General features: G+C 36.4%; 1 pseudogene; it reads right to left on the bottom strand.

The window, feature by feature from the left end:
• Window positions 1-5,158: 5,158 nt before the first annotated feature.
• LOC109438375 (exosome RNA helicase MTR4 pseudogene) lies at window positions 5,159-23,318 on the bottom strand (annotated as a pseudogene).
• Between the last annotated feature and the right edge of the window lie 1,363 nt (window positions 23,319-24,681).

The following is a 24,681-nucleotide window of genomic DNA, read 5'->3' as shown; positions in this document are numbered from 1 at the left end:
GGCCTTTTTAACTATGTTGATTCTTCCAATCCATGAGCACAGAATGTCTTTCCATTTCTTTTTGTCTTCTTCAATTTCTTTTAAAAATGTCTTGCAGTTTTCAGCATAGAGGTCTTTCACATCCTTGGTTAAGTTTATTCCTAGGTATTTTATTCTTTTTGCTGCAATTGCAAAAGGAATTGTTTTTTGTTTTCCTTTTTCTGAGATTTCATTGTTAGTATATAGGATAGCAATGGACTTTTGTACATTGATTTTGTAGCCGGCAACTTTACTGTATTCGTTCATTGCTTCTAATAGCTTTTCGTGGAGTCTTTAGGGTTTTCTATATATAGCATCATGTCATCTGCAAAGAGTGATAATTTAACTTCTTCATTCCCAATTTGGATGCCTTTTATTTCTTTCTCTTGCCTGATTGCTCTGGCAAGGACTTCTAACACTATGTTGAAAAGCAGAGGTGATAGGGGACAGCCCTGTGGTGTTCGTGAACATAGCACAAAGGGCTTCAATTTTTCACCATTAATTATGAGATTAGCAGAAGGCTTGTCATATATGGCCTTTATTATGTTAAGGTATTTTCCTTCCATACATATTTTATTAAGTGTTTTAGTCATAAATGGATGTTGTATCTTGTCAAATGCTTTTTCTGCATCAATTGATATAATCATATGATTTTTTCCTTTATTTTGTTTATGTGATGTACCACATTGATGGATTTGCGGATGTTGAACCATCCTTTTGCCCCGGGGATGAACCCCACTTGGTCGTGACAAATAATCTTTTTAATGTGTTGTTGTATTCGATTTGCTAGAATTTTGTTTAGGATTTTTGCATCTGTATTGATCAGAGATATTGGTCTGTTGTTTTCTTTTTTTGTGTTGTCCTTACCAGGTTTTTGTATCAGGGTAATGTTGGCCTCATAAATGAGTTAGGGAGTACTGTCTCTTATTCAATTTTTTGGAAGAGTTTGAGCAGTATTTGAGAAGTATTTGATCCTCTTTAAAGGTTTGGTAGAATTCACTAGTGAAACCATCAGGTCCTGAACTTTTGCTTTTGGGAAGGTTTTGGATGACTGATTCAATTTTGTTACTGGTGATCGGTCAGTTTAGATTTTCCAGTTCTTCATGGTTCAGCCTTGGAAGGCTATTTGTTTCTAAGAACTTGTCCATTTCTTTTAGGTTATTGAATTTGGTGCCATATAGTCCTTCATAGTATTCTTGGATGATTCTTTGTATTTCTGTGGTGCCCGTGATAACTTCCCCTTTTTCATTTCTGATTTTGTAAATTAGCGTCTTCTGTCTTTTTATCTTAGTGAGTCTAGCCAAGGGTTTGTCAATTTTGTTAGTCTTTTCAAAGAACCAGTTCTTTCTCACATTAATTTTTTCTATTGTCTTTTTGTTCTCTATTTCATTTAGTTCTGCTCTGATTTTTATTTCCTTACTTCTGCTGACCCTCGGTTTCACTTGTTCTTCTTCTTCTAGTTCTTTAAGGTGTAACATGAGGTTATTTATTTGGGATTTTTCTTGTTTCTTGAGATAGGTCTGTAATGGTGTAAATTTCCCTCTTAAAACTGCTTTCGCTGCATCCCAAAAATTTTGGTAGGATGTATTTTCATTGTCATTTGTTTCTGTGCATCTTTTGTTCTCTCCTCTAATTTCTTTTTTGACCCAGTCGTTCTTTAAAAGTATGTTATTTAATCTCCATGTATTTGTGTTTTTTCCTACTTTCTTTTTGCAGTTGATATCCAATTCCAAAGTCTTGTGATCAGAGAATACGCTTGGTATGATTTCAATCTTCTTAAATTTGCTGAGGCTGATTTTATGTCCCAATATATGGTCTATCCTTGAGAATGTTCCATGTACACTAGAAAAGAATGTATAGTCTGATGGTTTAGGATGAAGTGCTCTATATATGTCAATTATGTCCATTTCATCTAATGTGTCATTTATCGCTGCTATTTCGTTATTTATTTTCTGTTTGGATGATCTATCCATAGCTGTCAATGATGTATTTAGGTCCCCTAGATTAATTGTGTTTTGGTCAATTTCTCCCTTTAGTTCTGTTAGTAGTTGCTTGGTATATTTTGGTGCTCCCTGATTGGGGGCATAAATATTGATGAGTGTTATGTCTTCTTGTTTTATAGTCCCCTTCACCATTATGAAATGTCCATCTTTGTCTCTTGTTACCGTTTTGACACTGAAGTCTGTTTCATCTGATATCATTGTGGCTCTACCTGATTTTGTCTGGATACCCTTTGCTTGGAGTGTCAATTTCCACCCTTTCTCTTTGGGTCTATGCTTGTCCTTGTAGCTGAGATGTGTCTCTTGAAGACAGCATATGGTTGGGTTTAGTTTTTTGATCCAATCTGCCACTCTGGCCTTTTTACTGGTGAGTTCAGTGCATTTACTTTTAGGGTGATTATTGATATGTGAGGATTTCCTGTCATTCTATCTTTAGTTTTCTGGTGAGATCATACATCCATGGTTTCTTTGCATTTTTGTTGTTGTGTATTATTTCTGTGTGGTGGTATTCTATGATTTTTCGCTCTGTTTCTTCTTTTATTGGAGTATATACTTGAGTTCTGGATTTTCTTTTGAGTGGTTACCATTATGTAAAGGAACGTTTGATATTTAGAGTTTTCCATTTTGTTCTGCACGCTTTCTTACTCAATTCCCATATTCCGGTTCAGGCCTTTACTCTCCCCCTTTTTGAGTTGTGGTTGCCAAAAATTGTCCCTGTTGATGGTGGTCAATAAACCTCCTTTAATATTTCTTGTAGTACAGTTTGTGTATTAGAAAATGCCCTCAGCTTCTGTATGTCTGGAAGGGTCTTTATTCCTCCTTTATATCTAAAGTATATCTTTGCTGGATATATTATTCTTGGCTGATAATTTCTCTGTTTCAATAGTTTGAATATTTGGTTCCACTCCCTCCTGGCCTGTAGAGTTTCTGCTGAGAAATCTGATGATAGTCTAATGGGCTTTCCTTTGTAGGTTACCGTCTTCATTTCCCTGGCTGCCTTGAGGATTCTTTCTTTGTTGTTGATTTTAGACAGCTTCAATACAATGTGCCTTGGAGAAGGCCTGTTGGGATTGAGGTAATTAGGTGTTCTATTTGCTTCTTGGATTCGAGGATCCTGTTCTGTCCACAAGTTTTTGAAGTTCTCATCGACAATTTGTTTGAATATATTCTCTGTTCCCTTCTCTCTGTCTTCTCCTTCTGGTATACCCATTGTTCTTATGTTGTTCTTTCTGATGGTGTCAGAAAGTTCTTGTAGAGTTCTTTCATTTCTTTAATGTCTCAAGTCTCTTTCTTCTTCCATCCGTGTCATTTCCAGATTTCTCTCTTCAATGTCACTGATTCTTTCCTCATCTGGTCAACTCTACTACCTAAGCTGGCTATTTTTTTCTTAATTTCTTCTATTGTTTTCTTAATCTCCAGAAATTCTGTTTGGTTCTTTTTCAAAATTTCAATCTCTGGATAAAGAAGTTGTGGTACATATACACAATGGAATACTATTCGGCAGTGAGAAAAGATGATATAGGAACATTTGTGACAACATGGATGGATCTTGAGAGAGTAATGCTGAGCGAAACAAGTCAGACAGAAAAAGCAGAGAACCATGTGATTTCACTGATATGTGGTATATAAACCAAAAACAACAAAAGAACAAGACAAACAAATGAGAAACAGAAACTCATAGACACGGACAATAGTTTAGTGGTCGCCAGAGGGTAAGGGGGGTGGGGGGGTGGGGGGGGAGGTGAGGGTAAGGGGGATCGAATATATGGTGATGGAAGAACTGACTCTGGGTGATGAACATACAATGGGATTTATAGATGATGTAATACAGAATTGTACACCTGAAATCTATGTAATTTTACTAACAATTGTCACCCCAATAAATTTAATTAAAAAAAAAAAAATTTCAATCTCTTTTGTAAAATGCTCACGTTGTTCTTTGCTTGTGTTTCTGAGTTCATTGAACTGCCTTTCTGTGTTTTCTTGCATCTCGTTGAGTTTTTTCAGAACTGCAATCTTGAATTCTTGTCATTTAAGTCACATATTTCCATATCTTTAAGTTCCCTTTCTGGAAACTTTTAATTTTCTTTCTGAGCTGTCTTGTTGCTTTGGTTATTCATGGCAATTACTGATTTATTATTTCTCTTCCTGGACATCAACAGGTGTGGCTTCTGCAACAGGTTGATAGGAAGAGGTCTTTCTTTTGTTTTCCAGTACTTGTTGATAGAATGTTTTATTTTCTCTTCGACTGCAACCTTTTTTTTTCTCTCTCACACGGTAGTGCTATGTTTTCTGTGCACTATTCCAGCTTCTCACACAATGGGGTATACCCTGGGATACAGGCTTCTATTCTGTTAATAGTTCACCTGGGTCACAGGGTGCAGTGTTCCTGTGGGTATGTGGGGAGCTTTTGAAGTTCTACATTCTTCCTGGACCGGATTCAGAGCCCGTATGTTTCAGCAGTTCTGTTTACTCCTGCAAGGATCCACCCAGATAGGTGGAGCCAGCGGCGGGGTGTGTTGTGAGAGGTGGCGTAGAGCAATGGCGGCGACCACCACCCCAGCCAGTCCTGCTTCCACAGCTCCCTCCCCTTTGCCAGAACTAGTTGGTCTGTGAATCTGTGTCTGTGGTCCACAGTTCTCAGAACACGAAATAGTCTGTTCTTTTGATCTGACACTGCTACTGTTCTTCTTCTAGCACCCGGCAGATGGGGGCGGGGCGAGCTATGGGAGGGTAGGTAGGGGTTGGCTAGTCTCAGTGCCTAAGGCTTCCGTTTTCTGAGGCAGTGAGTGCTTAAACCACCGTTTTCAGCCTTCCTCCCTCAGTCTTTTCTCGAGGTCTCTGCCATGAGCACTGGGTTCAGCCATGCTATATGCTGTCCCCTCAGCCCTGTGGACCATAAACGGAGTCCTAGCAGTCCGAGTTCTTCCCTCTCCCACAGCTGCGTTAGTTCCGGGATGCAGCAGGCTGGGAGCACTGAGCTAGGTCTGCATCCTCTGCCTGCGTGGCTCCATCTCCTCACCTCTCCCTTCCCTCCTCCTGTGTTCACGTGATTTGCCCACCTTTAGGTGAATTCAGTAGTGAGACTCTTCCTCTTGCCTGTGTGCTGTGCAGGGAATCCTTTGTGGAGTTATAGTTTTTCAGTTAGTTGTAACTTCCAGGGGAGTTTCACAGATCCTCACTTCATGGTGCCATTTTGATGACGTCTCTGTTCTTGCTTTCTTTAGTTCTTGATTTGCAGATTTAATATCTATTGCAATCTGTGCTTTTTTTCAAGAAAGTGTATACACAATCTCCAAATCTGGATCATTGTGAAGTGGATGAGAATATATTCAATGCTGAAAGGCCTCTAATTTCTGGATGAGTGTTTTCAGCCCCTCATCTTGAATACACATATCATCAATAGGATCTAATCAGGGAACACCATCAGGAAAACGTTTTTGAACTTCCTGTATTGATTTTAAAACACTCTGTCTATTGTCCACTGGTCGAAGGTCTTTAGGAATATAAAGCCTAACACTGCTGATGGTAGACGGGATATGCACCCAAACTGGAGCAATCTGCATCTCTCCTTTCTCAGGTTTAGCTGGCTTTGTAGCCTCAGTAGCTGATTTTTTAAAGCTTTCTTTGGAACCACACAGAATTACTTCTACTACATATAAAGGATCCAGTTCACCAGAATTAGGCTTAACATTTAACTTTTTTGAGAAATTCACCACTACTCCCCAGCCAAAATCATTTCCTTCATTCTTTACCTTTACCAAACGCCCTGGTTGTAGAAATGGTAAGCAATATTTTGGTTTGTGAATATATTCTTCAATTTCTTCACCCAGTTTGGCAAGCTGCTGTCTAATCTTATAATAGATGATTACATTTTTTTCATTTGGTATTACTATCTTATTATACTGTTGTTCTGAGTTCTTTACCTTCTCTACTACTGCTGGAATTGCTCTATAACGCTGAAACTGGTAGAAGGATTTTTCCAACATGTACTCAGGATTGATTTCTTCTACACGTAGTTAGTTCAAAACCATGTTGTAGATCAAATGGAAAGCACTATTTAAAGGATCAGCTGAGCCCTTAAGTAGTTGTTTTCCAATTGTTGGGCTCATTTTTTCATCTACCATAAGCATTACAATTCCTCTATCATCCATTCCCCTCCTTCCAGCACGACCAGACATCTGAACATATTCACCAGAGGAAATCCATCGGAAATCTTTCCCGTCAAATTTTTGGCCATTTGTAAATAAAACTGTTTCAGCTGGCATGTTAATTCCCATAGCAAAAAATGTTTGTGGCAAATAAGGCCTTTATCAATCCTTCTGAAAAGAGAATTTCTATAGTTTCTTTCAAAATAGGAAGTAAACCACCATGGTGAATACCAATCCCTCCCGCTTCAAAAGAGGAAGTACCTGTTCAACCTGAGGTAGCTTTTTATCTTCATCCAACAAGCAGTCGATTGCTTTACTGAGTACTTCTTCAACCATCTTCTTTTCTTCATCTGTGATGAAATCCAATTTGTTCATTTGCAGAGCATAAGCTTCACAATCTTTTTTACTAAAACTGAAAATAATTACAGGTTGAAAATTTCTTTCCATAATCATCTTTACAATCTTGAACACATTTGATGGTCTTTTTGTTCCTCCTTTCCGCCCTTTCTGATCTCCTTTTGCCAAATCACCAGCATCTTGAAGAACTTGCATTGCAGTATTAAAATTATCTTTTCTGAAGTCACCATTTTCATCAACTACAAGGTGCAGGCCATCTCCCCCACATGGAAAAATGTAGTGTTGCCATGGAGTAGGCCGATAATCTGTGTAAATTACATGACAAGGTTGTTTATGTAAATGGCAAATCCATTCAGCAAACTGTCGGGCATTTGGAATAGTAGCCGAAAGAAAGACATAATGAACATTATCAGGAAGCAAAATAATAGCTTTTTCCCATACCGCACCACGCTCCGAATCTCTCATGTAATGAATTTCATGAAGTACAACCCAAGCAACTTCTCGCATAACTTCAGAACCTCTGTACAACATATTTCTCAAAATCTCTGTGGTCATAACAAGACAAGATGCTGTAAGATTAATAGTAACATCTCCCGTCATCAGACCAACATCTTGAAATTATTCATACATTTCACGGTATTTCTGGTTACTCAGAACCTTAATTGGGCTGGTAAATATTACCTGTTGTTTTTCCCTTAAGGCCAATGCAATGGCATACTCAGCACATATAGTTTTTCCCGCTGATGTATGTGCAGATACTAACACAGACTGATTATTATCAATACACTGAACGGCTTCTTTTTGAAAAGTATCAAGAATAAATGGGTACTCCTTTGCAGCTTTTCCAACTCGAGGTTTAAGTGGTAAATAATCTTCATCTGCAGGAAGTCAACCTCATGTGTACACCCTTCAATGGTTTCAACTGATTGTACCTTGACTCTGGGCATCAAGTCTGCCAAGCTTAAGTCTTCAGTTACTGACTCTTCTTCCTTGGGCTTCTTTCCAAAAATGGACTCATCTTACCCTCTAAATCTGCATCTCTCTTGGTTTTCCCAATATTAGTTGACTCTGATTGTAATTTACCATCAAAACGTTTCCTGGCCTTTTCCGCAGACCCTGGCGGCCCCTTCCATGTCCCCTTCTCCTTTTCCTTGTCTTTTTTGGCTCTGGGCGCAGTGGACGAGTCCTCCTCGAACACGCTGAAGAGCTCACCCCGGAAAGCGTCGGCCACCCTTCAGAGCCAGGAGCCCGAATCTCCCTCCTAGCCACAATGCTCAGCGCCTGCACCGACAGTGAAGCTTCAGCAGAGGTAGTCGAGTCACATAGCTACCGACGATTCTTCCCCGAACTCTTTTTCCCTTACGACCTTTTTCCTCTCCGAGATCTTTCCTTCCTTTCCGACGGCTAAATGGCTGGGCAGCTCAGTGGTTAAACAGGGAGTTCCACAAGGGAGTGCCAGCTCCAAGATTTTAAGGCTGAGTAAGTTGCCATAAATTGAAAAAGGAAAGAAACTGGTTTTTGGAAAAACAACAGGAGCTAAGTTTTGGGCATCTTAAGTTGTGATGGCTCTTAGACATCCAAGTGATATATGGAGAGAGATTCAGGCTAAAGATGTTATGAGAGTAATCGTTACTATATAGAGTCATCATTACTCTATAGATGTCATTTAAAGTCATGAATCTAGAAGAGGTTATGGAGACTATAGATGAGATTATAGGGAATAAGTATAGAATGTAAGAAAGAAGACATTCTAACAGAGCTTTGGAGGAATCCAATATTTAGAAGTTAGAGAGTTGCGGACAAACCAGGAAAGGAAAATAAATAGGTGCAGCCAGAAATGGAGGAGGAAAGCAAAGATGATGTGTTGTGCTGAAGTAAAAAATATGAAATGTTTCAAGTTTTCACTTACATCAAAAACTACTGACAAGTAAACAAAAGTGAGGACTGAGAAATGACCTTTGGATATAGTAATGCGGAGGTTATTGGTAGCCTTGTGAAGAGTCATTTTAGTGGAGTGATGGGGACAAAAAGTTGATCGAAGTGTGTTTAAGTCACTCTAATAAACTTAAAAAAAAAAGAAAATAAAGCAGGATTGTACAAAAGTATTGTTAAACTAGGTAGAGCTACAATGTAAAATGCGGTAAATAAAACAAAATAGGTTACTTTATGTTGAAATATGATTTAGTAATCTTTAAACACAGAATAACATAATGGTGCAAAATATAAACAATGATCAATAAAAGGTTAAATTAAAAAAAAAGAAAAGAAAGAATGGAAGCACATAAAAAAATAGATGCTGAACATCATTAGCCATGAGGGAAATGCATCAAAGCTACAATGAGTTAATACTTTATACACAATATGATGACTATAATAAAAATGACAGGTAACAACATAAATTGGCAAGGAAAGGATTTGGAGACATTGGAACCCTCATACACTGCTGGTGAGAATGTAAAATGCTGCTATTTAGAAAAAACAGTCTGGCAGTTCCTCAGAAGTTAAACATAGAGTTAAACATATGACCCAATAATTCCATTCCTAGTATATTCAGAGGGTGCCAAAAAATGTATACACATTTTAAGAAAGGAAAAAACTGTATTAAAATTGTAATACTCAATATATATCAATAACAAAGAGCGAATACAAGTTATGTGTATACATTTTTTTGGCACCCCTTGGTACTCAAGAAAAATATAACATACATCTACACAGAAACTTATACAGCATTATTCATAATTGCCAAAAAGTAGAAACAAGCTAAATGTCCATCAGCTGAATCATTTTTAAAAAATATTTTTATTAAAATATAGCTAACATTCAATATTATATTAGTTTCAGGTGTACATCACAGTTATTCAATAGTACCCACCTAGCACTCTACAGAGTTATTACCACATTACTGATTGTACCCCATTGCTAAAGAAGTGATCACCATAAGTCCAGCAACCATCTGACATTGTACCACGCTATCACAATGTTATTGACTATGTTTTCTATGCTTTATATTATATCCCCAAGACTAATTTGTTTTAAATCTGGAAGTTTGAACCTCTTATTCTGCTTCACCGTTCCCCTTTTTAATATTTCAATTATCATTGACATTCAATATTATTTTATATTAGTTTCAAGTGTACAGCATAATGGTTTGACATTTATATAATTTAGGAAGTGATACCCCTGACTAGTGCCACCTGGAACTATACATAGTTATTATCATATAATTGACTGTATTTCCTATATTTTACATCCCCATGACTATTTTGTAACTCCTAATTTGCATGTCTTAATCCTTTTACACTTTTCACCCTATCCCCAAGCCCCCTCCCATCTATCACCCTGATAAATCTAGTACCCATCTGACACCATACATAGTTATTATAATATTATTGACCATATTCCTTATGCTATACCCTTATCCCCATGACTGCTCTGTAACAACCAATTTGTGCTTCTTAATCCCTTCTTCTTTTCACCTACCCCAATTGCCCTCTCATCTGGCAGCCATCAAATATTCTGTTTCTATGAGTTTGTTTCTGTTTTGTTTGTTAATTTTGTTCTTTAGATTCCATTTATAAGTGAAATCATATGACATTTGTCTTTTGCTGTCTGACTTACTACAGTCAGCACAGTACCCTCTAGGTTGATCCATGTTATCACAAATGGCAATATTTCCTTCTTTTTTACAGCTGAGTAATATTCTGTTATATATATATATATATATATATATATATATATATATATATATATATATATATATATATATATATATATATATAATCTCTTCTTTTTCCATTCATCCACTCAGGAACACCCAGGCACCCAGGTTACCTTCATATCTTGGCTCTTGTAAATAATGCTGCAATGAACATGTGGATGAACATATCCCCTCAAAGTAGCATTTTGGGTTTGTTCAGATAAATACCCAACCGTGGGATTACTAGGTCCTTCTTTGTCTCTTGTTATGATCTTTGTTTTAAAGATATTTTGTCTGGTATAAATGTTGCTACTCCAGCTTTTCGTTTGTTTGTTTACATTTTCGTTAAATATCTTTTACATCCCTTTGCTTTCAGTCTGTGTGTGTCTTTCAAACTGAAGTGAGTCTCTTATAGGCAGCAGTATATGTAAGAGTCTTGTTTTCTTATCCATTTAGCTCCCTTGTCTTTTGACTGGAAAATTCAATCCATTTACTGAAAGCAATTATTAATAGGTGTGTAGTTATTGCCATTTTATTATTAATATTTTTATTTTTATTTACTTATTTATTCTTTTTGTTGTCTTAAAGATGTCATTTTAAGATTCCTTGTAATACTGGTTTGGTGGTGATGAACTCCTTTAGTGGTTTTTTGTCTGGGAAATTCTTTATCTGTCCTTCGATTCTAAATGGTAGCTTTGCTGTGTAGAGTAATCTTGGTTGTAGTTCTTGCTTTTCATCACTTTGAATACTTCCTTCCAGTCCCTTCTGGCCTGTAAAGTTTCTTTTGAGAAATCAGCTGACAGCCTTATGGGAGCTCCCTTATAAGTTACCAGTTGCCTTTCTCTTGCTGCTGCTAGGTTTCTCTGCTTGTTTTAAACCTTTGACACTTTAATTGTTATGTGTCTTGGTGTTGGCTACTTGGGTTCATCTTGTTTGGGACTCTCCTCTTCCTGGGCTTGTATATCTATTTTCTTCATCAAGTTAGGGAAGTTTTTCATCATTATTTCTTCAAATAGGTTTTCAGTTCCTTGCTCTCTCTTCTTCTTCTTCTGGTACCTCTATAATGTGAATATTGATACGCTTGATGCTGTCCCAAAGGCCCCTTAAACTCTCCTCATTTTTTTTGGATTCTTTTTTCTTTTTGCTGTTGTGATTGGGTGTTTTCTGCTATCTTATCTTCTAAATCAGTGATTCAATCCTCTGCTCCAAGTAATCTACTATATCTGTTCATATCAGTTCATCATATCAGTTATTGTATTCTTTATTTCTTTTAAAAAAATTTATTTATTTTTATTAGTTTCAGGCGTACAAAGCTACATAATAGTTGGACATTTACACCCCTCATAAATTGATAAACCCCACATCTACTAGTCCTCCAATATCGTATACAACTGTTACAATACATTGACTATATTCCCTATACAGTATTTTACACACACACACACACACACACACACACACACACACACACACACACACAAGGCTGGAGAATTAAATCTGCGAACTTTCCACCATGCATTTACAGGGTGGAAAGTTTGTGAACTTAATTGTCTGAATATATATGTGTGTGTGTGTGTGTGTGTATATGTGTATATATAATTGTCTGAATATATATATGTGTGTATATATATATCAACATATATATGTATGTGTATTAATACATATTTATACACATATATATACACATATATTTATACACATACATATATACTGGGGTGACAAAGAAATGCATACACATTTTAAGAGATGTTACCCATGCTCAAGCAGTAGTTTGCCGTGATCAGAAGTCTGGATGCTGATGGTAACCACTTTGTCATGTTGATGTCCAAGTGGACAGTGATCCCAGAGATAAGGTGTCTGTGACTCTAGGAGCTAGAAGAAGATACGTGGAGCCGGGGGTAGAGGAGACATGTTTTATTTACAGGCTTCCTGGGATACAGCCAGGGGTTTTTCCACTGCTGTACACAGCTGGACATTTTCAGGTTACAACCTGTAGACAACAGCCTCATAACTCATAGCAGCCTGTTTCTCAGGAGCCCTGTACAATACAGCCCAGAGTCTCTACCATGTCTCTGCCTTGGCCATGTCTCTGTCTCGGCCTCAGCCCCAGCCATCCCCTAAAATGGCCATGCCTCTTTATACCCCACAGAGACAAGCGACGCACATCCAAGGTACTTACATAAGCGTATACATGAACAACATCTTTAAGATGGATGTCGTTTGCACGACAGTCTATATTATTGGACCGGCGGGATCGTCAGCATCAACAGCTGGCCTGAGGAGGGAGCCTGACTAACTCTATGGTCCCAACACATTGAGAGCACATCTTGTAATGGCAGAAGTCAAATGTGACTTGTATTCTTCTTTTGTTTTTGGAATATATTGAGTATTACAATTTTAATACAGTTTTCCTTTCTTAAAATGTGTATACATTTTTTATTCATGTGTGTGTGTGTGTATAGTAGTTGACATTCAGTATTATTCTACTTCATCTTCAGGTGTATAGTGCAGTGGTCAGGCATCTACACAGTCTATGAAATGATCTCCCTGATAAGTCCAGTACCCAGCTGGCACCCTACATAATCTTTACAACATTATTTATTGTATTCCCCACACTGTATTTCCTATACCTGTGGCAATATCCTGACTACCAATATGTACACTATAATTCCTTCACCTTTTCTCCCTTCTCCACCCTCCTTTTATCTAGCAACCAACAGTTTGTTTCCTATATCTCTGAGTCTATTTCTGCTTTGTTTGCTCATTTATTCTGTTCTTTACATTCCACACATAAATGAGATCATATGGTATTTGCTTTCTCAGTCTGACTTATTTCACTGAGCTTAATATTATCTAGGTCCAGCCATATTGTTGCTAACGGTAAGATGTCATTCTTTTTTATGTCTGAGTAGTACTTCTTTGTATAAATGTACCACAGTTTCCTTATCCAATTGTCTATTGATGGGCATTTCAGTTGTTTCCGTATCTTGGCTGTTGTAAATAACAGTGCAATAAACATAGGGGTGCATATTTTTTTTTCAAATTTGTGTTTTGGATTTCTTTGGATAAATACCCAGGAGTAGAATTCCTGGATCATAAGGCAATTCTATTTTTAGTTTTTTGAGAAAACTCCATACTGTTTTCCATAGTGGATGCCCAATCTGCAATCCCACCAGGAGTACACAACGTTTCCCTTTTCTCCACATCCTCGCCAACACTTTGTTTGTTGATTTATTAATGACAGCCACTCTGACAGGAGTGAGGTGATATTTCATTGTGGTTTTTATTTGCATTTCTCTAATAATTAGTGACGTTGAGCATCTTTTCATATGTCTGTTGCCTATCTGTATATTTTCCTTAGAGAAATGTGTCTTTATATCCTCTGCCCATTTTCAAATTGGGTTTTTTTTTTTTTTTTTTTTTTGGGTTGAGTGTATGAGTTTTTTTATAAGTTTTGGAAATTTATCCCTTATCAGATGTATCATTGTCAAATATCTTCTGCCATTCAATGGGATGTCTTTTTGTTGTGATATTTCCTTTGCTGTGAGAAGACTTTTAGTTTGAGGTAGTCCCACATGTTTATTTTTCCTTTTACTTCCCTTGCCTAAGGGGATATATCAGTAAAAATATTACTAAGGAAATATCTGTGAATTTACTTCCTATATTTTCTTCTATGAGTTTTATGGTTTCAAGTTTTACCAATTTCTTTTTTTTTTAAATTTTATTTTATTAAATTTATTGGGGTGACAATAGTTAGTAAAATTACATAGATTTCAGGTGTACAATTCTGTATTACATCATCTATAAATCCCATTGTGTGTTCATCGCCCAGAGTCAGTTCTCCTTCCATCACCATATATTCGATCCCCCTTACCCTCATCTCCCACCCCCCAACCCCCACCCCCCTTACCCTCTGGCAACCACTAAACTATTGTCTGTGTCTATGAGTTTCTGTTTCTCATTTGTTTGTCTTCTTCTTTTGTTGTTTTCAAGTTTTAATTTTAAGTCTTTAATCCATTTTGAATTTATTCTTGTATATGGCGTAAAATGGTGGTCCATTTATTTATTTTTTCTTTTCTTTTTTGTTTTTTTTATGTGTCGGTCCAGTTTTCCCAGGGAAATTTATTAAATAGACTGTCTTTATGCCAATGTAAATTCTTACCTCCATTGTCATAGATTAAATGACCATATAGGCATGGACTTTTTTCTGGGCTCTCTATTCTATTCCATTGATCTATGTGTCTGTTTTTATGCCAGTACCATGTTGTTCACATTACTATGGCTTTGTAGTATGATGTGATATCAGGTGGCATGATTTCTCAAGATTGCTGTGGTTATTCAGGGTCTTAATTGATCCATATAAATTTTAGAATTATTTGTTCTAGTTCTGGAAAAATGTCATTGGTAATTTGATAGGGATTGCATTAAATTTATATATTGCCTTAGGTGGTATGGACATTTTAACTATATTAATTCTTCCTATTCATGAGCATGGTATATATTTCCATTTATTTGTTTCTTCTTTAATTTCTCTCTTCATGTCTTAAAATTTTCAGAATACAGGTCTTTTACTTCCTTAGTTAAGTTTATTCCTAAGTATTTCACTGTTTTTGAACCAATTGTAAATGGGATTGTTTTAATAATTTTCCTTCTGTGCACATGGAACTCATTTCTGAATATTAATTTTGTATCCTGCTACTTTACTAAATTCATTTATCACTTCTGATAGTGTTTTGATGGAATCTTTGGGGTTCTCTCTATAAAATATCATGTCATCTGCATATAATAACTATTTTACTTCCTCCCTTCCAATTTGGATGCCTTTTATTTCTTTTTCTTGTCTGAATCCTGTGGCTAGAACTTCCAGTACTATGTTGAAAAAAGTGGTGAAAATAGGCAGCCCTGTCTTGTTACTGATCTTAAGGGGAATGCTTTTAGCTTTTCCCCATTGAGTATCATGTTAGCTGTGAGTTTATCCTATATGGCTTTTGTTATGTTGAGATATGATCCCTCTATTCCCACTTTTCTAAGAGTTTTTATCATAAATAGATACTGGATTTTGTCAAATGCTTTTTCTGCATCTATTATATGACCATATGATTTTTACTTTTCATTTTGTTAAAGTGCTATATCATGTTAATTGATTTGTGGATATTGAATCAAACTTGCATACCAGGAATTAATCCTACTTGATACTGGTGTATGATCTTTTTATTGTATTGCTGAATTCGGTTCATTAGTATTTTGCTGAGGAGTTTTGCATCTATGTCATTAGGGATATTGGCCTACAGTTTTCTTTCTTTCTTTTTGTTTGTAATGTCTTGTTCAGATTTTGGGATCAGGGTAATAGTGGCCTTGTAAAATGATCTTGGGAACCTTCCTTCTTTCTGGATTTTTTGGAATAGTTCAAGAATAGGTGATAATTCTTTTTTGAATGTTTGGTCAACTTCAGCTGTGAAGCCATCTGGTCCAGGACTTTTGTTTGTTTGGAGCTTGTTGATGACTGATTCAATTTCATTGGTCATATTTGGTCTGTTCAGATTTTCTGTTTGTTCTTGATTCAGCTTTGGTAGATTATGTGTTTCTAGGAATTTATCCATTTCTTCCAGATTTCTAATTTGTTGTCATTTAGTTGCTTGTAGTATTTAAAACATTTTTTATTTTTTTTGTATTTCTGTGGTGTCGATTGTGAATTGTCATCTTTCATTCCTGATTTTATTAATTTGGGTCCTCTCTCTGTCTTTTTGATGAGTCTTGCTAAAGGTTTGCCAATTTTGTTTATCTTTTCAGAAAATCAGGCCTTGGTTTCATTGACCTTTTTTTTGTTTTTTTTTGGTCTCTATTTCAATATTTTTGGGGGCTCTAATTTTTATTATTTCCTCCTTGTACTCTCTTTGGGTTTATTTTGCTTTTCTTTTTCAAGTTCCCTTTGGGGTAAAGATAGACTGTTGAGTTGAGATTTTTCTTGTTTCTTTAAATAGGCCTGCATTGCTATGGATATTCCTCTTAGGACTGCTTTCACTGAATCCCATAGATTTTGGGTCATTGTGTTTTCATTTTCATTTGACTCAAGGTATCTCTGGATTTCTTCTTTGATCTCATTGTTGACCCATTCATTGTTCAGTAGCATGTTATTCAGGGTCCATGTATTTCTTTGTTTTCCAGTTTTCTTCTTACAATTGATTTCTATTTTGGTAGTGCTGTGGTCAGAGAAGATAACTGACATAATTTGAATATTCTTAAATTCATTGAGACTTTCTGACGAGAACTAGATTGTATCTGATTGTGGTTTTAATTTGCATTTCTCTAATGTCTAGTGAGGTTGAGCATTTTTTCATATGTCTGTTGGCCATATGTATGTCCTATTTAGAAAAATGTCTCTTATTATCCTCTGCCCATTTTTTAACTGTTTTTTTTTTTTTTTTTTTCTTTTTTTTTTTTTTGTGGTGAGTCAATGACTTTTTTTCCAGAACGGATTATTTTTCTTTCTTTCTTTTTTTTAAAATTAAAGTTTATTGGTGTCACAACGTTAGTAAAGTTACACAGATTTCAGGCATACAATTCTATACTACATCATCTATAAATCCCATTGTGTGTTCACCACCCAGAGTCAGTTCTCCTTCCATCACCATATATTTGATCCCCCTTACCCTCATCTCCCAACCCCCACCCCCTTACCCTCTGGTAACCACTAAACTATTGTCTGAGTCTATGAGATTTTGTTTCTTATTTGTTTGCCTTGTTCTTTTGTTGTTTTTTGTTTATATACCACATAAGAGTGAAATCATATGGTTCTCTGCTTTTTCTGTCTGAGTTATTATGCTTAACATTATATTCTCAAGATCCACCCATGTTGTCACAAATGTTCCTATATCATCTTTTCTTGCCGCCGAATACTATTACATTGTGTATATATACCACAACTTCTTTATCCATTCATCTATCGAAGGACATTTTGGTTGTTTCCATGTCTTGGCCACCGTACATAAAGCTGCAATGAACATTGGAGCACACGTGTCTTTATGCATAAATGTTTTCAGATTGTTGGGTAGATACCTAGGAATGGGATTGCTGGGTCATATGGTAATTCTATTGGTAATTTTTTTGAGGAACACCTACACTGCCTTCCATTGTGCTGCACCAGTCTGCGTTCCCAACAACAGTGTATAAGGGTTCCTTTTTCTCCACAGCCTCTCCAACACTTGTTACTGTTTCTCTTGTTGATGATAGCCATTCTAAATGGGGTGAGGTGATATCTCATTGTGGTTTTTATTTGCATTTCTCTGATGATTAGTGATGTTGAGCATTTTTTCATATGTCTATTTGCCATTTCTATGTCCTCTTTGGAGAAATGTCTTTAGAGGTCCTCTGCCCATTTTTCAATTGGGTTGTTTGTTTTTTGTTGTTGAGTTTCATGAGTTCCTTGTATATTTTGGATATTAGCCCCTTATCGGAGGCACTGTTTGCAAAAAACTTCTTCCATTCAGTTGGTTGCTTCTTTATTTTGTGGATTTTTTTTTTGCTGTGCAGAAGCTTTTAAGTTTTATAGAGTCCCATTCATTTATTTTAGCTTTTACTTCCCTTGCCTTTGGAGTCAAATTCATAAAATGTTCTTTGATCCCAAGATCCATAAGTTTAGAACCTATGGTTTCTTCTATGCAGTTTATTATTTCAGGTCTTATGCTTAAGTCTCTGATCCATTTTGTATTAAATTTGGTACATGGTGACAGATAGCAGTCCAGTTTCATTCTTTTGCATGTGGCCAATCAATTCTCCCAGCACCATTTATTGAAGAGGTTGTCTTTCTTCCATTGTATGTTTTTAGCTACTCTGTCAAAAATTATCTGTCGATATTTATGTGGTTTTATTTCTGGGTCCCAATTCTATTCCATTGGTCTATGTGTCTCTTTTTCTGCCAATATCATTCTGTTCTGATTATTGTAGCCTTGTAGTACAAGCTAAAGTCAGGCAGTGTGATACCTCCAGTTTTGTTCTTTTTTCTTAAGATTGCTTTGGCTAATCAGGGTCTTTTGTGGTTCCAAACAAATCTGATGGTTTTTTTGTTACATTTCTTTTAAAAAATGCCGTTGGGAATTGATGGGGATTGCATTCAATCTGTATATTGCTTTGGGTAATATGGCCATTTTAACTATGTTGACTCTTCCAATCCATGAGCACAGAATGTGTTTCCATTTCTTTGTGTCTTCTTCAATTTCTTTTAAGAATGTCTTGCAGTTTTCAGCATAGAGGTCTTTCACATCCTTGGTTAAGTTTATTCCTAGGTGTTTTATTCTTTTTGCTGCAATTGCAAAAGGAATTGTTTTTTTTTTTAAATTTATTTTTCTGAGATTTCATTGTTACTATATAGGAATTCAATGGACTTTTGTACGTTGATTTTGTAGCTGGCCACATTACTTTATTCGTTGATTGTTTCTATTAGCTTTTTGGTGGCGTCTTTAGAGTTTTCTATATATAGCATCATGTCATCTGCAAAGAGTGACAATTTAACTTCTTCATTCCCAATTTGTATGCCTTTTGTTTCTTTCTCTTGCCTGATTGCTCTGGTGAGGACTTCCAACACTATGTTGAAAAGCAGAGGTGATAGGCGACAGCCCTGTCGTGTTCCTCAATGTAGAGGAAAGGGCTTTAGTTTTTCACCGTTAATTATGAGATTAGCTGAGTATTTGTCATATATGGCCTTTATTATGTCAAGGTATTTTCCTTCTTTACCTATTTTATTAAGTGTTTTAGTCATAAATGGATGTTGTATCTTGTGAAATGCTTTTTCTTCGTCAATTGATATAATCATATGATTTTTGTCCTTTATTTTGTTTATGTGATGTATCACATTGATGGATTTGCGGATGTTGAACCATCCTTGTGCCCCAGGGATGAACCCCACTTGGTCATGATGAATAATCTTTTTAAAGCATTGCTGTATTCGATTTGCTACAATTTTGTTTAGGATTTTTGCATCTGTATTCATCAGAGATATTGGTGTGTAGTTCTCTTTTTTTGTGTTTCCCTGCCATGTTTTGTTATCAGGGTAATGTTCTCCTCATAAAATGAGGTAGGGAGTACTGTCTCTTCTTTAATTTTTTAGAAGAGTTTGAGCAGGATTCGTATTAGATCCTCTTTGAAGGTTTGGTAGAATTCACTAGTGAAGCCATGTGGTCCTGGACTTTTGCTTTTGGCAAAGTTTTGGATGACTGATTCAATTTCATTACTGGTGATCAGTCTGTTTAGATTTTCTATTTCTTCATGGTTCAGCCAAGTTTCTAAGAACTTGTCCATTTCTTCTAGGTTATTGAATTTGTTGGCATATAGTCCTTCATATTATTGTTGGATGATCCTTTGCATTTCTGTGGCATCCATGATAACTTCCCCTTTTTCGTTTCTGATTTTATTGGTGTATTCTCTCATTTTATCTTAGGAAGCTTAGCCAAAAATTTGTCAGTTTTGTCAATCTTTTCAAAGAACCAGCTCTTTGTCACATTAATTTTTTCTATTGTCTTTTTGTTCTCTATTTTATTTAGTTCTGCTCTGATTTTTATTATTTCCTTTCTTCTGCTGACCTTGGGTTTCATTTTTTCTTTTTCTAGTTCTTTCAGATGTAATGTGAGGTTATTTATTTGAGATTTTTCTTGTTTCTTGAGATAGGCCAGTAATGATATAAATTTCCCATTTGAAAGTGCTTTTGCTACATCCCCCAAATTTTGGTAGGATGTATTTTCATTGTCATTTTTTCGATGTATCTCTTGATCTCTCCTCTAATTTCGTCTTTGACCTTGTCGTTCTTTAAAAATTTGTCGTTTAATCTCCACGTATTTGTGTATTTTCCTCCTTTCTTTTTGCCGTTGATTTCCAATTTAAAAGCCTTGTGATCAGAGAATATGTTTGGTATGATTTCAATCTTCTTAAATTTCCTGAGGTTAGTTTTATATCCCAATATATGGTCTGTCCTTGAGAATGGTCCATGTACACTAGAAAAAAATGTATATTGTGATGTTTTAGGATGAATTGCTCTATAAATGTCAATTATGTCCGTTTCGTCTAATGTGTCATTTAGGGCTACTATTTCATTTTTTATTTTCTGTTTGAATGATATATCCATAGCTGTCAATGATGTGTTTAATTCCCCTAGTCTAATGCTTTTTGGTCAATTTCTCCCTTTAGGTTTTTTTTTAAATTTATTGGGGTGACAGTTATTAGTAAAATTAGATAGATTTCAGGTGTACAGTTCAGTATTACTTTAGTGGTTACCAGAATGTAAGGGGGGTGGGGGTGGGAGATGTAGGTAAGGGGGATCAAATATATGGTAATGGAAGGAGAACTGACTCTGGGTGGTGAACACACAATGGGATTTATAGATGATGTAATACAGAATTGTACATCTCCCTTTAGTTTTGTTCATAGTTGCTTGGTGTATTTCGGTGCTCCCTGATTGGGGGCATAAATATTGATGACTGTTATGTCTTCTTGTTGTTTAGTCCCCTTTACCATTATTAAATGCCCATCTTTGTCTCTTGTTATCTTTTTCACACTGAAGTCTGTTTCATCTGATATCATAATGGCTACACATGGTTTTTTCTGGATACCATTTGCTTGGAGTGTCAATTTCCACCCTTTCTCTTTGGGTCTATGCTTGTCCTTGTAGCTGAACTGTGTCTCTTGAAGACAGCATATGGTTGGGTTTAGTTTTTTGATCCAATCTGCTACTCTGTGCCTTTCTACTGGTGAGTTCATTCCATTTACATTTAGGGTGATTATTGATATGTATGGATTTCCTATTATTTTATCTTTAGTTTTCTGGTAAGATCGTACCTCCATGGTTTTTTGCATTTTTGTTGTTGTGTATTGTTTCTGTGTGTTGGTATTCTATGATTTTTCGCTCTGTTTCTTCTTTTATTGGAGCATATACTTGAGTTCTGGATTTTCTTTTGAGTGGTTACCATTATGTAAAGGAACGTTTGATATTTAGAGTGTTCCATTTTCTTCAGCACGCTTACTTTCTCCATTCCCATATTCCGGTTCAGGTCTTTACTATCCCCCTTTTTATGTTTTGTTTGCCACAAATTGTCCCTGTTGATGGTGGTCAATAAGCCTCCTTTAGTATTTCTTGTAGTGCAGGTCGTGTATTAGAAAATTCCCTCAGCTTCTTTATGTCTGGAAGGGTCTTTATTCGTGCTTTACATCTAAAGTATATCTTTGTTGGATATATTATTCTTGGCTGATAATTTCTCTGTTTCAATAGTTTGAATATTTGGTTCCAGTCCCTCCTGGCGTGTAGAGTTTCTGCTGAGAAATCTGATGATAATCTAATGGACTTTCCTTTGTAGGTTACGATCTTCTTTTCCCTGGTTGCCTTGATGATTCTTTCTTTGTTACTGATTTTAGACAGCTTCAATACAATGTGCCTTGGAGAAGGCCTCTTGGGGTTGAAGTAATTAGGTGTTCTATTTGCTTGTTGGATTCAAGGATCCAGTTATTTCCACAGGTTTGGAAATTCTCTTTGACTATTTGTTTGAATATACTCTCTGTTCCCTTCTCTCTTTCTTCTCCTTCTGGTATGCCCATTATTCTTATATTACTCTTTCTGATGGAGTCAGAAAGTTCTTGTAGAGTTCTTTTATTTCCTCTAAGTCTCAAGTGTCTTTCATCTTCCATCCATGTAATTTCCAGTTTTCTATCTTCGATTTTACTGATTCTTTCCTGCATCTGGTTAACTCTACTTCCTAAGCTGGCTATTTCATTCTTAGTTTCTTCTATTGAGTTCTGAATATCCAGAAATTCTATTCAGTTCTTTTTAAAATTTCAATCTCTTCGGTAAAATGCTCATATTGTGCTTTGGTTGTATTTCTGAGTTCATTAACCTGCCTTTCTGTATTTTCTTGCATCTTGTTGAGTTTTCTGAAAACTGCAGTCTTGAGTTCTCTGTCATTTAAGTCACATATTTGCATATCTTTAACTTCATTTTCTGGAGACTTTTCACTTTCTTTCTGAGCTGTTTTGTTGCCTTGGTTATTCATTGCAATTAATTATTTATTATTTCTCTTCCTAGACATCTGCAGGAGTGGGTTCTGCAACAGGTTGATAGGAAGAGGTCTTTCTATTGTTTTCCAGTATGTGTTGGTAGAATGTTTTGTTTTCTCTCTGACTGCAGCCTTTTTTCTCTCTCACACTGTAGTGTTATGTTTTCTCTGCACTACTCCAGCTTGTCACACAATGCGGGGATTCGCTGGAAGCGTGGGCTTCTCCTCTGTTAACAGTTCACCTTGGTCATAGGGTGCTGCATCCCTGTGGGTTGCAGAGAGCTTTTGAAGTTCCAAAGCTCTTCGTGCACCAGATTCAGAGACCCTGTGTTCCAGCAGTTCTGTTACTGCTTCATGGATACCCCCAGATAGGTGGGGACTAGGGCGAGGTGAATTGTGATATGTGGCCCAAAGCAATGGTGGCAACCACCATCACAACCAGTCCTGTTTCCACAGCTCCCTCCCCTTTGCTGGAACTAGTTGGGGTGCAAATCTTTGTCTGCGGACCACAGTTCTCAAAACTGAAAATATTCTGTTCTTTTGATCTGACACTGCTACTCTTCAGCTTCTAGCACTGGGCTGGTCGGGTCGGGGCGAGATCTAGGAGGGTAGGAAAGGGGCGGCTAGTCTTAGTGCCTAAGGCTTCTGTTCTTTGAGGCAGTGAGGGCTTAAACCACCGTTTTCAGTCTTCTTCCCTCAGTAGTTGCTCCGATGTCTCTGCCATAAGTGTTGGGTTCAGCCCTATTATGTGCCATCCCCTCAGCCCTGTGGGCCATAAATGTAGCCCTAGCAGTCGAAGTTCTTCCATCTCCCACAGCTGCGGTAGTTCCAGGATGCTGCAAGCTCGGAGCACTGAGCTAGTTCTGCGTCCTGCGCCGTTGCGGCTCCTTCTCAGCACTTCTCCCTTCCCTCTTCCCCTGCTCATGCGATTTGCCCACCTTTAGGTGAATTGAGTAGTGAGCCTCTTTGTCTTGCGTGTCTGTTGTACAGGGAGTCCTTTGTAGAGTAATATTTGTTCAATTTGTTGTAAATTGCAGGGGAGATTTCTAGAAGCTCACCTCATGCCGCCATTTTGATGCCATCTCCTGAAGAGGCATTTTCTAATGACTTTTTAATAAATTTTGGATATTAATTCTGTATCAGATATTTCATTGATAAATATCTTCTCCCATTCAATAGGATGCTTTTTCGTTTTATTGATGGTTTCCTTTACTGTGAAAAAACTTTTTAGTTTGATGTAATCTCATATGTTTATTTTTTCTCTTACTTGACCAAGGGGATATATCTGTAAAGTATCCGCTGGACATTTATCTTATTAGGGAGTCCACTTCACGGATAGTGTAGATGCCTGACTAGTCCAGTGCACACCTGAAGCTGAAGCTGAATAATAATGAATGTCAACTATAATTTTATTTTATATATATATATATATATATATATATATATATATATATATATATATATATATATATATATATATTGTCAGAAGGTGTGGAGTACAGAATAGGGAATAGACTCAATGGAATTGTAACAGGTATATACGATGTCAGAGGAGTAGTAGATTGGGGGAGTGGGTTATCACTTTGTGAGGGGTGTAAATATTTAACTATTGCATTGTTTTGTACACTTGAAACTAATAAGAGAAAATAATTAAAACACACATATACACATACAGAATTTATTGAGACTTGTTTTGTGGCTTATCATGTGGTCTATCTTGGAAAATGTTCCATGTGCACTTGCAAAGAATGTATATCTGTTGCTTTGTGGTGAAATGCTGTAAATATATTGATTAAATCTATCTGGTCTAATATGTCATTGAAGGCCATTGTTTCTGTACTGATTTTCTGTATTGAGGATCTGTCCATTGGTCAGTGGGGTGTCACTTGAAGTCCCTACTATGTTTGTGTTACTGTTGACCTCTGTCTTTATGTCAGTCAATATCTGTTTTATATACTTAGGTGCTCCTATGTTGGGTGCATAGATGTTTACTAGGGTTATGTCCTCTTGTTGGATTGATCCCTTTATTATTATGTAGCATACTTCTTTATTTTTTATTATAGTGTTCATTTTAAAATCTATTTTGTCCAATATAAATATTGCTATCCCAGCCTTTTTCTTGTTTCCATTTGTGTGAAATATCCTATTCCACCATTTACTTTCAGTATGTGTGTATCTTTTGATCTGAGGTGAGTCTCTTGTAAAGAGCATATGCATGGGTTTTGTTTTCTTATCCAATCAGCTACCCTATGTCTTTGATTGGGTCATTTAATCCATTTACATTTAAAGTAATTATTTATACGTATACAGTTATTGCCTTTTTGTTATCTGTATTTCTGATCTTCATTAGTTAGTTTTCATCTTTCTTCTGCTTTTAACATTTCCTGCAATACTGGCTTGATGCTAATGAATTCCTTTGGATTATT

The sequence above is a fragment of the Rhinolophus sinicus genome, chromosome 9 (assembly GCF_057876585.1).
Source record: "Rhinolophus sinicus isolate RSI-liver-muscle chromosome 9, RSI-T2T, whole genome shotgun sequence".
NCBI classification, from domain to species: domain Eukaryota; kingdom Metazoa; phylum Chordata; class Mammalia; order Chiroptera; family Rhinolophidae; genus Rhinolophus; species Rhinolophus sinicus.
This window is presented reverse-complemented; position numbering and strand designations above follow the sequence as displayed.